General features: G+C 45.2%; 1 pseudogene; it reads right to left on the reverse strand.

Moving 5' to 3' along the window:
- Window positions 1-10,274: 10,274 nt before the first annotated feature.
- LOC139006230 (casein kinase I-like) lies at window positions 10,275-15,086 on the reverse strand (annotated as a pseudogene).
- Window positions 15,087-15,414: the final 328 nt, after the last annotated feature.

The following is a 15,414-nucleotide window of genomic DNA, read 5'->3' on the forward strand; positions in this document are numbered from 1 at the left end:
TGCTTACTCTGTACTTTTCTTGTTGCTTTCTTTCTAATTCTTTGAGATGTAGGGTTAGATAATTTATTATCATTTTCTTGTTTTTTGAGGTAGGCCTGTAGCGCTATGAACTTCCCTCTCAGGACTGCTTTCACTATACCCCATAGATTTTAGACTGTTGTGTTTTCCTTGTCGTTTATTACTAGGATGGTTTTTTTCTCTTCTTTGATCTCTCTGGTAATCCAATTATTGTTTAATAGCATGCTATTTAGCCTCCAAGTGTTTAATTTTTTTCATTGTTTTTATTGTAGTTGATTTCTAATTTTATGCCATTGTGATCTGAGAAGATGCTTGATACAATTTCTATCTTCTTGAATTTGAAGAGACTTTGCCTATGTCCCCATATGTGGTTTATGTTTGAAAATGTTCCATGTGCACTTAAGAAGAATGTAAATTCTGTAGCTTTGGGGTGAAATGTTCTGAAGATTTCAATTAATTCCATTTGATCTAGTGATTCATTTAGGATTGATGTTTCTTTGCTGATTTTTTGTTTAGAGGATTTATCCAGTGGTGTCAATGGGGTATGAAAATCCCCTTCTATGTCTGTATTGCTGTTGATCTCTCTCGATATTTTCCAGAATTTTTTAAAAATGTATTTGGGTGCTCCTGTTTTGGGTGCATATATGTTTACCAGAGTTATAGCCTCTTGTTAAATTGCTCCCTTTAGTATCATGAAGTAGCCTTCCTTATCTCTTGTTATGGTCTTCACTTTGGGATCTATTTCGTCAGATATAAGTATTGCTATCCCAGCTTTTTTTTTTTTTTTCACTTCCATTCACCTGAAATTTTTCCCCCCATTCCTTCACTATCAGTCTGTGTGAGTCCCTTGTTCTGAGGTGGGTCTCTTGTAGACAGCAGGTATATGGGTCATGTTTTCTTATCCAGTCAGCTACTCTATGTCTTTTGATTGGAACATTTAATCCATTTATATTTAAGGTAATTAGTGATGGGTACTTGTTTGTTGCCATTTTTGTTCTTTATGCCTGTGTTCTTTCTTCCCTTCCTATTTCTTCTTTCTACATCAGCCCCTTTAGCATTTCTTGCATTGCTGGCTTGGCGGTAATAAACTCCCTTAGTCCTTTTTTGTCTGAAAAAGCTCCTGATTTCACCTTCAATTTTGAATGATAGCCTAACTGGGTATAGTATTCTTGGATTCAGTCTCTTGCTGTGCATCACTTTGCATATTTCATTACATTCCCTTCTGGCCTGATGTGTTTCTGTTAAGAAATTATTTGATAGTCTAATGGGAAATCCCTTACAGGTAACTTTCTGTCTCTCTCTGGCAGCCTTTACGATTTTTACTTTGTTGTTGGTGTTTCCCAACTTAATTATGATGTGTCTTGGTGTCCATCTTTCTGGGTTCATCTTGATTGGAACTCTGTGATCTTTTTGGACTTGTTTGAGTTTTTTCTTCCCAATATCAGGGAAGTTTTCTGTCATTTCTTCAAACTGGTTTTCTATTCTTTGCTCAGTTTCCTCTCCTTCTGACACCCCTATTATGCAGATGTTGTTTCATTTTGTGTTGTCCCAAAGTTACCTTAGGCTCTCCTCCTGTTTTTTAAAGGTTTTTTTCCCCCATTGCTGCTCTGCTTGAGTGTTTTTTCCTACCTTGTCTTTTAGCTGGCTGATGAGGTCCTCAGCTTCTTCTAGTGTGCTGTTGATGCTTTCTATTGTGTTCTTTATTGCAGCTATGTCATTCTTCATTTCTTCTTGGCTCTCCTTCATTTCCTCTTGATTCTTACACATGTTGTTGAATTTGTCTTTCATCCTTTTCAGCGTCCTTATGGCCATTGCTCTGAATTCTTTCTCTGACAAATTGCTTGCCTCCATTTCATTTACTTTCTTTTCTGGTGATTCCGCCTTTTCTTTCATATGGGGTCTGTTTCTTTGGCTTCTGACTGGCAAGTGCAGTGATGGTGGTGGGACACTCCTTGAGGGGTCCTGGACTGTGAGACAGTGCAGGCTGGGCTGGGGGACACCCCTCCAGTGCATGAATGTCATGCACTGGGCCTCTAATATACATATAAAATATGTATATATAAGAAAAAAATTGCCCTGACTGGTATGGCTCAGTGGATGGAGCATCAGCCTGCAGACTCAAGGGTCCCAGGTTCGATTCCAGTCAGGGGCATGTACCTTGGTTGTGGACACATCCCCAGTGAGGAGTGTGCAGGAGGCAGCTGATCGATATTTTTCTCTCATCGATGTTTCTAACTCTCTATCCCTCTCCCTTCCTCTCTGTAAAAAATCAATAAAATATATTTTTTTAAAAAAGAAAAAAATTTCCCCTTTCTTTAATCTATCTATCTATATATTCATCTATTTTTTTGGAAAAGGAGAATAGAGTAGAAAGCAGATAGGCTGAGTTTGGTGAGTGAAACTAATTAAGCTATTAGTAGAAGAAGAGAGCAAGTGAGTGGGGAAAAACAAAAACATAAAAGAAAAACAAAAAACAAAGAAACAAACAATCATACAAACAACAAGAAAAAAAGTTGGCTAGTGCAGAAAGAGAAAAGAGAAGGGTGCATGGACTTGGAGTTGGGGAGAGGATATTAGATACATGAGTAAGCCAACAGAGACTATTATAATAGTAATGCATCAATAAAGCATATAAAGAAGATCAATTTTTAACAAGGAGTAAAAAGAAAGGAGAGAGAAAAACTAAAGCAGGAACAGGAGAAGAGAAACAGGATGAAAAAGGGAGAAGTGAGGAAGAAAAGGTTGGCAAAAAGGAAAAAATGAGATAAAGTAAAATAATGATAATAAAAATAAAAATAGAATGTAGAACACTAGCCCAATAGAAATAAAAGATTAAAATAATAATATAATAAAAATAAAAAATTAATTTCTTAACTAAAAGATAAAAAATTAAAAAGTGAAGTAGTGAAGTGTCGTTTGCTTCAGCTGAGTTTTAGTGTCCCATGGGGCTGGTTTAAGACCCCTTTCTACTGTTCTGTCTGCCACATATCAGTTTCCTGTTAGGTGGTCAGCACCGTGTTGAAGTTCCCAGTGATCCACCACTCCTCTGTGTCAGACTCCACAGCGTTGGTTTCAGGCAGGTGGGATCTGCCTGCTTAGTTTTTCTGCCTGCTTTCAGTCGTATTTACACAAGTGTCTATTTCTGACATGGGCTGTAGGTGGCGGTGTTGCTGTATTAGTTTCTGGGACTAAATGGCCCCTCAACCCAGTCCCCGTGGACTCCCTGGGGTATTCAGAAACTTGGTTTCCCTGCAGATCTCAAGGCTGGGTTCCTCTGTGCTGCTAGAAGGAGCCTGGTCTTCAGGAGAAAAATGGCTGTTCAGGGTTGGAGGGACCGGACTGTCCCAGAGCTGGCTTCCTGGTTGCCTCTCCCTATTTTGCTCCCCAGCTTCCACAAAACCACCTTCCCCTGCATCACAGTCTCAGTTAGTGTTTGTAATTAAAAGATCCTATGTACTGGGTTTAGCGAGAAAAAGCCAGGAAAACATAAAGACAGAGCAACTGCACCACTGTGTCTCTCTCCCCCCGGCACTACATGGCCGGTGCAGAACTTCAGGCTGCCTTTCTGGGTGCAGCCTCCCACAGCTGTAGGCATAGATCTAGAGTCCCCAGCTGCCAGCAGCTCTGTGGACCCCCTTCCATAGTTGAGTGTTATGCATGCCCCCATGGGACACGGACTTGGTAAAGCGCAATTTCCTTCTGATATTCTAATCCTATTTGCATGTGTCTCTCTCTCCAGCCCAGATCCCCAGTCTTACTGTTCTGCAGGTGTCCCCTGTCCTTTCCAGCCACGGATTGTGTCCCCAGCTGTGTTTAATGCACCAATTCCAGCTGGATGTTATTTGATTCAGCTGTTTCTTCTATCTGCTCCGTGAGAAGGTGCAGGTTATGTCAGCCTATTTGGCCACCATTTTGTCTCCCCCTGGACAAACTTTTTAGGAGCCCATGGCCGGGGAGGCTGGAGTCTCGGTGTTTGTGCATTCGCAGCCGATTCAGCAGGTCCCTGGCCGGTGTGGCTGTAGGGTCCCGGGTGGTATCCAAGGTCTCCCCTGATGGAGGTGAGGCTGGGCTCCCAGTCACAACTGCTCTCCCCTTCAAGATGGCACAGTATCTGCAGAAGAGCTGGCCGCTCTGGGAGAGATTGCAGTGGCAGTAGAGGCTGCCTGGCTAGGGGAGCCTGGTCCACCAGCTCCCAAATGTCCCATGGAATATAACTGTCCTTTACACACACACACACACACACACACACACACCACACATCCATGCACTCCCCTTTCACTCTCTTACTCTCTGCCATCCTGTCGGCCACCATCTTGGATCTTCCCCACATGTCCAGGTTTTGGGTTCAATCTCCAATGTGGGGTGTGAAAGAAGTAGCCAATCAATGATTCTCTCTCATCATTGATGTTTCTATCTCTCTCTCCTTTCCTTTCTAACATCAATAAAAATATATTTAAAAAAATTTATTTCTTTAATTTTCGGCATTTTAATTATGATGTGTCTTGGTGTGGGTTTCTTTGAATTCATCTTGTTAGTTACTCTCTGTACTTTCTGGACTTTTACATCTATTTCTTTCACCAAGTTAGGGAAGTTTTCAGTTATTATTTCTTCAAGTAGGTTCTCAATGTTTCTCTTTTCCTCCTACCACCTCTAGAAATGATTGTTGTTACACAGGATGTTGTCTCAAAGGTCCTTTAAATTAGCCTCATTTTTTATTCTTTTTTTCTTTACTGGTTGGGTATTTTCTGCTTCCTTGTTATCCAAAGTGCTGATTCAGTCCTCTGCTTCATCTAATCTGCTGTTGATTCCTTCTAATTCTTTTTATTGATTTTAGAGAGGGAGAAGAAGAGAGAGGGAGAGAGAGAGAAACATTGATCAGCTGCCTCCTGCATTCCCCCTACTGGTATCGATCCTGTAACCCCAGGCACGTGCCCTGACCAGGAATTGAATCAGTAATCTCTGGGTGCATGGGACAATGCTCAACCAACTAAGCCACACTGGCTTTTACCCTCCTAGTATATTTTTCATTTCAATTAACGTATTATTCATTTTTATCTGGTTGTCTTTTATGGTTTCTGTGTCCTTTTTTATGCTTACTACCTCTTTGTTGAAGTTCTCACTAAGTTCCTTGAGCATCCTTATAACAGTATTTTGAACTCTGTGTATGGTAAATTGCTTGCCTCAATTTCATTTAACTTTTTTCTCCTGTTGTTTCATTTGGAACATGTTTCTCCTCATGTTGGTTGCCTCTCTTGTTTCTATATATTAGGTAGATATACTACAGCTCTCAGTCTTGGCAGTGTGGCCTTAAGTAGTAGGTATCCAGTGGGGTCCAGTGGCACTGTCTCCCTGTTCACCTGAGCCAGGTGCTTGAGTAGCATACCTTACGTGGGTTTTTGTGTGCCTTCCAGCTATAGTTGAGCATTGATTACTGTTGGCATGTCAGTGGGAATGTGGTCCTCAGGCTGACTGGCCGTGAGGTTTGGCCATGACCACAGCATATGGGCTGACCTGACCCCACAGAGCAGGATTTTCCCCAGCAGGCTCTGGTACCTTCTTATATCACCCTTTGGGTGAGCTGCTTGTGGAGTTGGGTGATGCTCTGTTGTGGTCTAAAGCCAGCCACCAGGTATTTTGGTTCTGGAGCCTCTTGGGAATGGCTCTGGTTCAGGCCAAGATCATTTGCTGCCTGTTACCAGTCCAGGGTCGCCTGGTGGGAGCTACAAACCAATCCGTGGTTAGTAGCTGCCTGTGCTGGACCTGGAGGTATGTGGGAGAGGCCATGCTGTGAAGTGATGTTGGCTGCCACCTGTATGAGGCCTTGAGAAGCTCAGCAAAAGGCACAGTGCACCCTGAGGCCTGCTGCTGCCTGCAGTTGCCTGTAAGGCTCAGCTACTGAAGGAGCCTTGGGTGGTACATGAATTGGGTTGGGCAGGGCCTAGGGAGTCATCAGAGTGAGTGAGTGGATTTCATCAGGCTAATTCAGATTCATATTTAGTTGTATGGAGGGAGAGCTCAACACAGAAAAGATGATACCTGCCCTGTGACCATACTAGAGGAGGGCTCAACACAGGAACATTGGTGGATGTCCCTCCAGCCCTCACCCTGAGGCCACACCACTTAGTTTCTCCCTGTATGTCTGTGCTGCCTCATTGGCCACTGACCCTCCCCTGGAGCCCAGAGTAAATGACTGAGAGTGAGTCTATGCATAGGCTCTTTAAGAGGATTCCTGGATTTCCAGCAGCCTTCCATCTCACCCAGATGGACTAAATCCTGGCTGATTTTCAGTCATATGCTGTGGGGCTCTCTTCCCAGCACTGGTACTCTGGGCTGGGGAGCCCAGTGTGGGACTGGACCCCGTTGCTCCTCAGGGAGTCCTCTGTAGCTGAGATATCTCAGTGTGAGTGCTGCATCATACACTTCAAATAATCGCACACTCATTGCTGCTTTGTTTGATAACAGCTCGAGAGAATGCCCAATAGGTCACTTGGCTTGTTCCCTGGCTTGGGTTTCTATGAAGTGAAGTGTGACCCTGGATTTAGAGATCCATCTAATTTCATTAGCAGCCAGATAATTTGGAATTAGATAGTTGAGGGGCATCATTCACATTCTTCCCACCACATCAAATTTCATTAGGAATAAAGGTGTTTTAGCCTGGCTGGCATGGCTCAGTGGTTGAGCATTGACCTATGGATCAGGAGGTCATGGGTTTGATTCCCAGTCAGGGCACATGCCTGGGTTGTGGGCTTGATTCCCAGTGTGAAGTGTGCAGGAGGCAGCTGATCAATGATTCTCTCTCATCACGGATATTTCCATCTCTCTCCTCTCTTTCTCTCTGAAATAAATAAAAATATATTTTTAAAAAAAGAAATAAAAGGTGTTTTATCTTACATTGACTTCATTTCCTCTGAGGAGGAAACATTGCTTATTTTGTTGCTGAGCATAACTGAGAGTGATTAGTTTCAGGGAAAGTGTAAAATAAAGTTCACTTAATTTCTGGCTATACAATAGATATAAAACTTTCTTCAGGAAAGAAGTTTAGGTTCTTAATCACCTTTGAATAACCAGTTTTACTCAGGAGGCCATAAAGATATGCAAAAATAAAAATTTGGACCAGTCTACAAAGATAACAATATCAATTACTCCAGGCAAGAAAATTAGCACACTTTTAATATATTAATAGTCCATAGGCAAGCCTTTAAATTTTAATGACAGCTTTTAAATATTGGCTTTTAAATATTTTTTAAAGCTTGGGAACTCATTGTGATCTTTCATTGTCCTCTGTCACTGGAGTGCATGATAATTGAGGCATTAAAGGGAATTCTGTTTACCTAGAAGCAGGGCAAATCTTCATTCTGACTCTGTAGCAGTGTCATTTGTCACCTGTGACAATAAAAGAAACTAGATCAAGGCAGAGTGTGAGTACTATGAGGGATGTTCAAGATGCACTGAGGTGTGGGAAGAAAAGACTCCAATTTCTATTTATGTTTATTTTTCCAAAAACTGGAAAAAACCTAAGTTTTTTTTAAAGCCCATACACATGCCCTGGCACTGGCACCTTCATGGCGCCTGAACAGTGTCTCCTTTCTTGTTTGATAAGGATCTGAAGGAAAGCTGGAGTTCCTCAAGGGTCATGGTCACACCTTTTCTTTCTTTCTTTCTTTCTTTTTTTTTTTTAAATCTTCACCCAAGGATATTTTTCCACTGATTTTTAGGGAGACTGGAAGAGAGAGGGAAAGACAGAGAAAAACATCGATGTGAGAGAAACACACTAATTGGTTGCCTCCTGCAAGAGCCCTGACTAGGGCCTGGGCCGGGGAGGAGCGTGCAACCAAGGTATGTGCCCTTGACCAGAATTGAACCCAGGACCCTTTGGTCCACTGGCTAGGGCGACACCATTCTTTTCATGCGTAGTACAGTAATGGATAGCTGTGCGAATGTGTCAGATAAAGTGGATTACGGATGGTGCTATCTAGTCCTCACTAAACTACTCATCACAAAATGCACACATTGCTTAAAGAATATATCTGCAAAGAAATTGAGAGTAGAATGTCAATAATAAGGTAAGAATAAATAGATGTGAAGAAAAAGCAGCAGTGATAGCTCCACTTCCAGAACTATCTCTTATTTTAATTTTTTTTCATTAAGACTATTTTTAGAATACTTTAAAATTCACAGCAAAATTGAGGGAAAGGTACAGAAATTTCCCCTGTGCCCCTTGTCCTCACACAAGCATAGCCCTACCACCAGCACCATCCTCCACCACAGTGGTGCATTTGTTACAACTGATAAACCTACAAAGCCAGGTCACAATCTTTCAAAGGCCATGGTTTACATTAGGGCTCTCTCTTGGTGTACATTCTATGGGTTTGGATCAATGCACAACATGTAATCACCATTATGGTAGTATATAGAACAGTTTCACTGCCCTAAGCATCCTCTGTGCTCCGCCTATGCATTCATCTCCCACCCCTCATGCCCCTTGGCAACCTCTGATCTTTTTACTGTCTTTGTAGTTTTGCCTTTTTCAGAATGGTTGGAATCATACAGTTTGCAGCCTTTTGTGATTGGCTTCTTTCAATTAGTAATATGCATTTAAGGTTCCTCCATATCTTTTCATGGTTTGACAGCTCATTTATTTTTAATGTTGAATAATATACATTTAGCACTAAATAATATGTAGTATATAGTATATAGTATACCTATGGTAATCTATATAATAAAAGGGTAATATGCTAATTAGACTAGGTCAGCTGGACATCTTCTGGTCATCCAGTTCTACTTCTGGACAAAGCCATGGTGGCGGTGGCCAAGGCAGAGGCAGTTGGGGGCGATCAGGCAGGCAGAGTGGTTAGAGACAATCAGACAGGCAGGCAGAGTGGTTAGGGGCAATCAGGCAGGCAGGCAGGTGAGCGATTAGGAGCCAGCGGTCCTGGGTTGCAAGAGGGATATCTGACTGCTGGTATAGGCTCAATCCCTGCAGTCGGACATCCCCCAAGGGGTCCTGAATTGGAGAGGGTGCAAATGGAGCTGAGGAACCCCCCACCCCCGTGCACAAATTTCATGCACTGGGCCTCTAGTAGCTATAATAATAAAAGCATAATATGCTAATTAGACTGGTCAGAAGTGGACGACCTTCCGGACGAAGCCGGGGCTGTGAGGGAAGCCTGGGTCCCGGGTGCCAGCTGGTGGCCGGAGGGAAGCCCGGGTCCTGGGTGCCAGAGGGAAGCTGGTGCCAGCAGCCGGGGGAAAGGAAGGCCTACTCTTGCACGAATTTCATGCATCGGGCCTCTAGTATCATAATAATATATAATGTGTCTGTATATACCATAATTTATTCACCTAGTAAAGACATCTTGGCTGCTTCAACTATCTATCAGTAAAGTCACTAAATAGTTATGCAAATACAAATTCATACATATTGTCACTAATTATGACCCTCACTAACTGTTTAATGTCTTGGGATGTTACCTAATAAGAGTACAAAGCCATCATGATAGAAAAACAGAAAATAAAAATGACTACAATCTTTTTCATTGATTTAAAATAATGGACTATTCAATGTAATATTCTTGGTTTCATTTTCCTTTATTTTTTTAAAAAAGCCCCTAAGTTCTATGGCTTCCAGGAAGCATCAGAGAAACAGAAGTGCCATTTCTGTCCACTTTGTAAAGCAACACCTAGATGCACACACTGCCGCCAATGCTCCAGCGCGCTGCCGATCAGACTGTGACTGCCTGGCCTCTGCCGCACCTGTGGGCTGAGGTGGGGCTTTAAGGCGCTTGTTTCCTGCTCAGTGGCACTGAGCACGGACACAAGAAGCCCTCGCACCGGGCACAGCCCTGGCCTAAGTGGCCACACAGGTGGCTGCCCCAGGCTCCAGGAGCAGGTGCAGCAGGAACACCTGCGGGCACGCCGCCCAAGTGTTGGTGCAGCATTTTGGTTGGGGTGCCGCTCCCATCGCGCCTTCCCCTTTGGTTTGGGGAGGCCCAGGGTGGGCTCACTCCTGGCAGCAATACCCCACAGCGCCCCCTCGAGAAAATGGCCTTTGGATAGAGGGTGATGAGCTAGACTTTATGACCCTAATGGGGCGGGCAAGCTGGACGGCGGCGCGGTAGCCGGGGTCTCCAGGTCACACCCCTCACTTCAGCAGACAGCGGAGAGGCACAGGGCAGGCGGCCGCTGTTTTCTTTTCCTTTAGTTAATGCTCTTGGAAGGGAGGACTAGACACAGGTGTAGAAATTTGGGCCAAAGTCTTATGTGAAGAAAGTAACCCACGTGGGGGTGAGCAGCTCTGGGCCACGCTCTATGTCTTGGCTCCTCCAGGAACCACAGCGGAGGGTGTGGGGAACCACCGCCAGGTCACCTGGCCTTTGCCGTGATGTCCTCTTTCTCCTCTGGAAGAAACAGCAGCTCTTGGTGTCACCCGCCACCTCTCCCTCTGCAGGCGCTGTGATGGGGCGCTGTGATGGCCGCTGGAGTGCCCGGCAGTGGGGTCATTGGCATTCAGCTCCCCACTGGTGGAATTCAGCGCCTGGTTTTGGCTGTGTAGCGGGGCTTTGTCCCGAGGCGGAGTTTGCCCAGGTGGGTCGGCGTGAACTGAGCCAATGGGCTAGGCAGGGGCTTCTCGCCCAGTCGTACTCTTAGTGGAATGCGGAGCCGCTGCGGTGGAAAAGGTCTGTGAGGAGCTTGAGCGGGTAGTCACAGTCCCGCTCCTCCAGAAAGTCCAGGCGCCGCACACAGAGCAGGTACATGGCCACGGCACACAGCGCAGGTCCGCGGCCACGGCACACGGCGCAGGTACACGGCGCAGGTACACGGCCATGGCACACGGCGCAGGTCCGCGGCCACGGCACACGGCGCAGGTACACGGCGCAGGTACACTGCCATGGCACACGGCGCAGGTACACGGCCATGGCACACGGCGCAGGTCCGCGGCCACGGCACACGGCGCAGGTACACGGCCACGGCACACGGCGCAGGTACATGGCTATGGCACACAGTGCAGGTACACGGCCACAGCACACGGCGCAGGTACATGGCTATGGCACACAGTGCAGGTACACGGCCACGGCACACAGTGCAGGTACATGGCCACGGCACAAGGCGCAGGTCCGCGGCCACCTCCTGTGGGCGGCTCTCGCAGAGCACCTCAATGGGCGCGGCCCGTTTGGTGTCCCTGATCTTCTGGCCGCGCTCCTGAGTGGGTCCCTGAGCCCCTGCCAGGACAGGCTGCCACACAGACAGCACATGAACAGGTGGCCTAGTGCCCCCAGGTCGTCAGGGCGCTCTGCTCCTTGCCCAGGTGAGCATTGATGCTCATGGAGCGCTGTGCCCATCAGGCTGTTGTGCGCGCGGTAGGGGATGTGCTTCTTGGTCTCGGGGTCGCTGTACTCCCCGGCCAGGCCAAGTCCATGATGTGCTATCGCCGCTGCCCGGCCTCCCCGCCAGGGAGTTCTCGAGGCTCTTGATGTGCACACACTCCATGCGCGCATCAGCTGGACGGCGACCATGAGCACAGTCTTGAGCGTGAATGTGCGGTCACACACATCGAATGGGTCCTCCAGGCTGGGCCCGAGCAGCTCCACACCAGGCCTTGTCCTTCCTGCGGCCAAAGGGGAAGACCTGAGGGACCAGCTGTGCGGAGCTGAGCTGCCTGGGGAGGCGGTGTTCCAAGTGCAGCTGCGGCTCGCGTCTCGATGGGCTCCAACCTGACAGCCACAGATTCGTTTGTGTAGAGATCCTTTCCTAGCAGAGCTCCCCAAGTTGCCACAGCCTATCTTCTTCCCGACCCGGGAGTTGGGGCCCGCCATCAGGACCCCTGAACTGGTCCCCGTGTTCCCGACGCTGTGCTGGTCCGGCCACCGGCCTGGGACATTCTCCGGCCCTCCTCCGGCTCCCCTTTTCCTCCTTTCTTGTCCAAACCGGTAAGTTTGTGGTACCCTGGCCTCTCTACGGAGACTCGGCTGCTGTACAAACCCGGGTTCTATGGAGAACTGAGGCCACGGGGGGCTCTTAGGGGCTAGAACACCATGGCGCCTGGCCGACTCCTGGCTAGTGAGGTGTGGGTACTCGCGGGGCCAGGCCGCGGGACTCAGCTCGGTGGCCTCAAAGTCGCACACAGGGGGAGGACACATTCTGCTGACAGGGCCCGCCACCTCAATCCCGTGGCTCCCAGCTCTAGGCTTCCGTCATGGCCCAGTGGCCGACCGGCCGAGCTGGGTGGCCCGGGCACACTCAGCAGCTTGACGCGGGTGCCCGCTATGCCCCGCTCCTGGTCTCCACCTGTTGGGCACGGGCTGTCCCTGCAGCATAGCCGCGGACCTCACATACGCCACCAGCCTTCAATGTAATATTCTTAAAAATCTTAATAAGTGTAATGGAAAGCACTTAAAAGCCTCTTTGGAGGTTTCTTAGTAGGGAAAATAAAAAAGTCTTCATACCACGAGGAAAAATACTTGTTCTTTCCACTGCAATAAATACAGCTGAAATAATATATGGAAAAATATAGTGACAAGGCTTTTAATACCATTTATACTCTGACAAGTCCCAAATTTATATTTCCATTTTAAATGCCTCAACTCCAGACTCTTATAAGCAGCTGATTTTTTGACACCTGCACTGGGATATTTGCAATCCTCTCCAATTGAATGTGTCCAGACTGGGACTCTCGATCTTCATCCCGTGGCCCATCCTGTCTTCTCCACCCTTGTAAATGACTATTACATTTTCCAAGTGCTTAGATTAAGAAACCTTGTAGTGCCCTATCTTCTTTTTCTCTTACTTTATATCCAAATCCATCAGCAAATCTACTTGAAATGTATCTAGAATCTTATGATTTCTCACCCTATCTGGACAATTGAAATTGGTCCCGCATTCCTGTCTTGTCACATTGCAGCGTGTTCCGCATGATGTGGCAAGGGACATCTTTTTAATCCTGTCAGATCATGCCATGCTCTGCTGCATACCTCTGATGGCTGCCCATTTTGGTCAGAAAAAAATCCTCTGACTCTGGTCCTGCCACACCCCCTGTCTCAGTGCCTTTGCTCCTGCTGACATACTCTTCCCCCAGATACTCATGGCTTATCCAGGGGTGGGCAAACTTTTTGACTCGAGGGCCACAATGGGTTCTTAAACTGGACCAGAGGGTCGGAACAAAAGCATGGATGGAGTGTTTGTGTGAACTAATATAAATTCAAAGTAAACATCATTACATAAAAGGGTACTTTTTTTTTTTTTTTTTTTTTTAGTTTTATTCATTTCAAACGGGCCGGATCCGGCCCGCGGGCCGTAGTTTGCCCACGGCTGGCTTATACCCTCACCACTGTCAGGCCTTAGCTTAGATGTTGCCTGCTCACATTGGTCTTCCTTATGACCTGAAATGGCTCACCCTATCACTTTCTATTCCACTATCCGGTGAACTTTTCTTTAGCATGCCTACCCCTAACATATATTTGATTTTTAAAAATTTATTTATCATATATCTTTCTTTCTTTCTTTTTTTTAAAAAATATATTTTATTGATTTTTTACAGAGAGGAAGGGAGAGGGATAGAGAATTAGAAACATCGATGAGAGAGAAACATCGACCAGCCGCCTCCTGCACACCTCCTACTGGGGATGTGCTCACAACCAAGGTACATGCCTTTGACCGGAATCGAACCTGGGACCTTTCAGTCCGCAGGCCGACGCTCTATCCACTGAGCCAAACCGGTCTGGCTATCATATATCTTTCTTCACAAGAACACAGCTCTGTGAAAACCTAATTTTGTTCATTACTTTATTGGCACTTAGAACAGTGGGTGGTTCATACCAAATGCTCAGTAAATCATTTTTGAATGATTGAATGAAATGAATATTCAGCTATAAGCCAGCAAATACTGCTGATAGATTCAGAAAAAAACCTTAAAGAAACAAGTATTGAAACAAATCAAGTAGTGTTTGCTACACAGCTGAGTGAAGTACAGAGGTAGCTTCCCCTTCAGTAATAAAGCATACAAAGCGGTATTCTTCCGTGAACCAATTATAGAAAAACATGCCAGAAAAGCTGTGATATAACTATAAATAACTTTATTAGAAACAATGTTCTAATGGAACAATTGTTTAAAATAACATTTGATGGAGTGGCTGCTTTGACTGGAATATAAAGAGGACACTGGTGTCAGGTTACAGGAATAACTTCACTCTTGAAATTTACTGTGTAGTAATTCATAACCAAACTAATGCTGCAAAGCAGGTGAAACCAGAAGTTCACAGTGTGCTAGAGGTGATTATGAATTTGATTAATCTGATTTTAGCAAGTGGGAGAGCTGTACAAAGTGCCAACATCTATGCAGTACTTTGTCACAGGATGGACAATGACCAGAAAAGTCTTATGCAACAGGGAGTTTGCAGTAATCTCTTTTTACAAAAGGACAAATGTACCAAATTTGCTGACCTTTTCTTGTGACAAGTGGATGTTAGCAGTGAGCTATCTGAGCACCATATTTTAAAAAGGAAAAACAAAACAATTATTTTTTTGCCTCCATAAAAAAGATGGTGTTTTAACAATAAGAGAATTTTATGAAAAACAATTAAACGATATGTAAAGGGCTCATAATAGTGCCTGCAACATAGCAAGCACCCAATAAATATTGACTATTATTATCATTATATCTCCTTCCCCAAATTCTTCTCTATAAGTAGATTACAGTCCTTTTGAGAGCAAGAAATGGTATCTGATCTTTCCACATCTCTCTTTTTCCTTCCTTACCTGCACTACCAGGCACAGTGCCTTGCTCAATTCAGTTCACCTGAACCTTTTAATTAACATATTTATTGATCATTATTATGGACAAAGCCCATCCACAACTGTTTTGAAGTCTTTCACCTAATTTAATCCTCACCACTATCCTAAATTTTAAGAACTATCACACCCATTCTGTCACCAAAGAAACCGAGGTTTAGCAACAGTAAGTGCAGAGTTCACACAGCCAGCTGGGAGTAGAAACAGAGTTCCCGTGCAGGTGCTCTGACTTAGAGTTTGTGCCTTTCCAATACCCGGTGCAGCATGAATGTTTCCTCCGACATGATCACCTGAGGAGGTTGTCCTTCCTTAGAGTGAAGGAAGTCCAATTTCGGACCCACTTTTTGGAGACCTGAACACATTAAAACTCACTGAGGAAACTGAGCAAATGGAATCCTTGTTAGTTCTTGAAGAAATATTTTAATCAATTTATTTGGCACTATTCATAGATCACATGCTATTTGGTAAGCATTCCATTATCATTAAGGAGCTAATGGACAGTTAATTGAAGGAATTACACACTTAACTAATTTGATGACTTTTAAATTTTGCTTAGATTGGAATGTACATAATCACATCAATCACAGTTAGAGTTGTGCTAATAAACAAAGC

The sequence above is a fragment of the Myotis yumanensis genome, unplaced genomic scaffold, assembly GCF_028538775.1.
Source record: "Myotis yumanensis isolate MYYU_CA2020_CCGP unplaced genomic scaffold, mMyoYum1.0.hap1 SCAF_3, whole genome shotgun sequence".
NCBI classification, from domain to species: Eukaryota; Metazoa; Chordata; class Mammalia; order Chiroptera; family Vespertilionidae; genus Myotis; species Myotis yumanensis.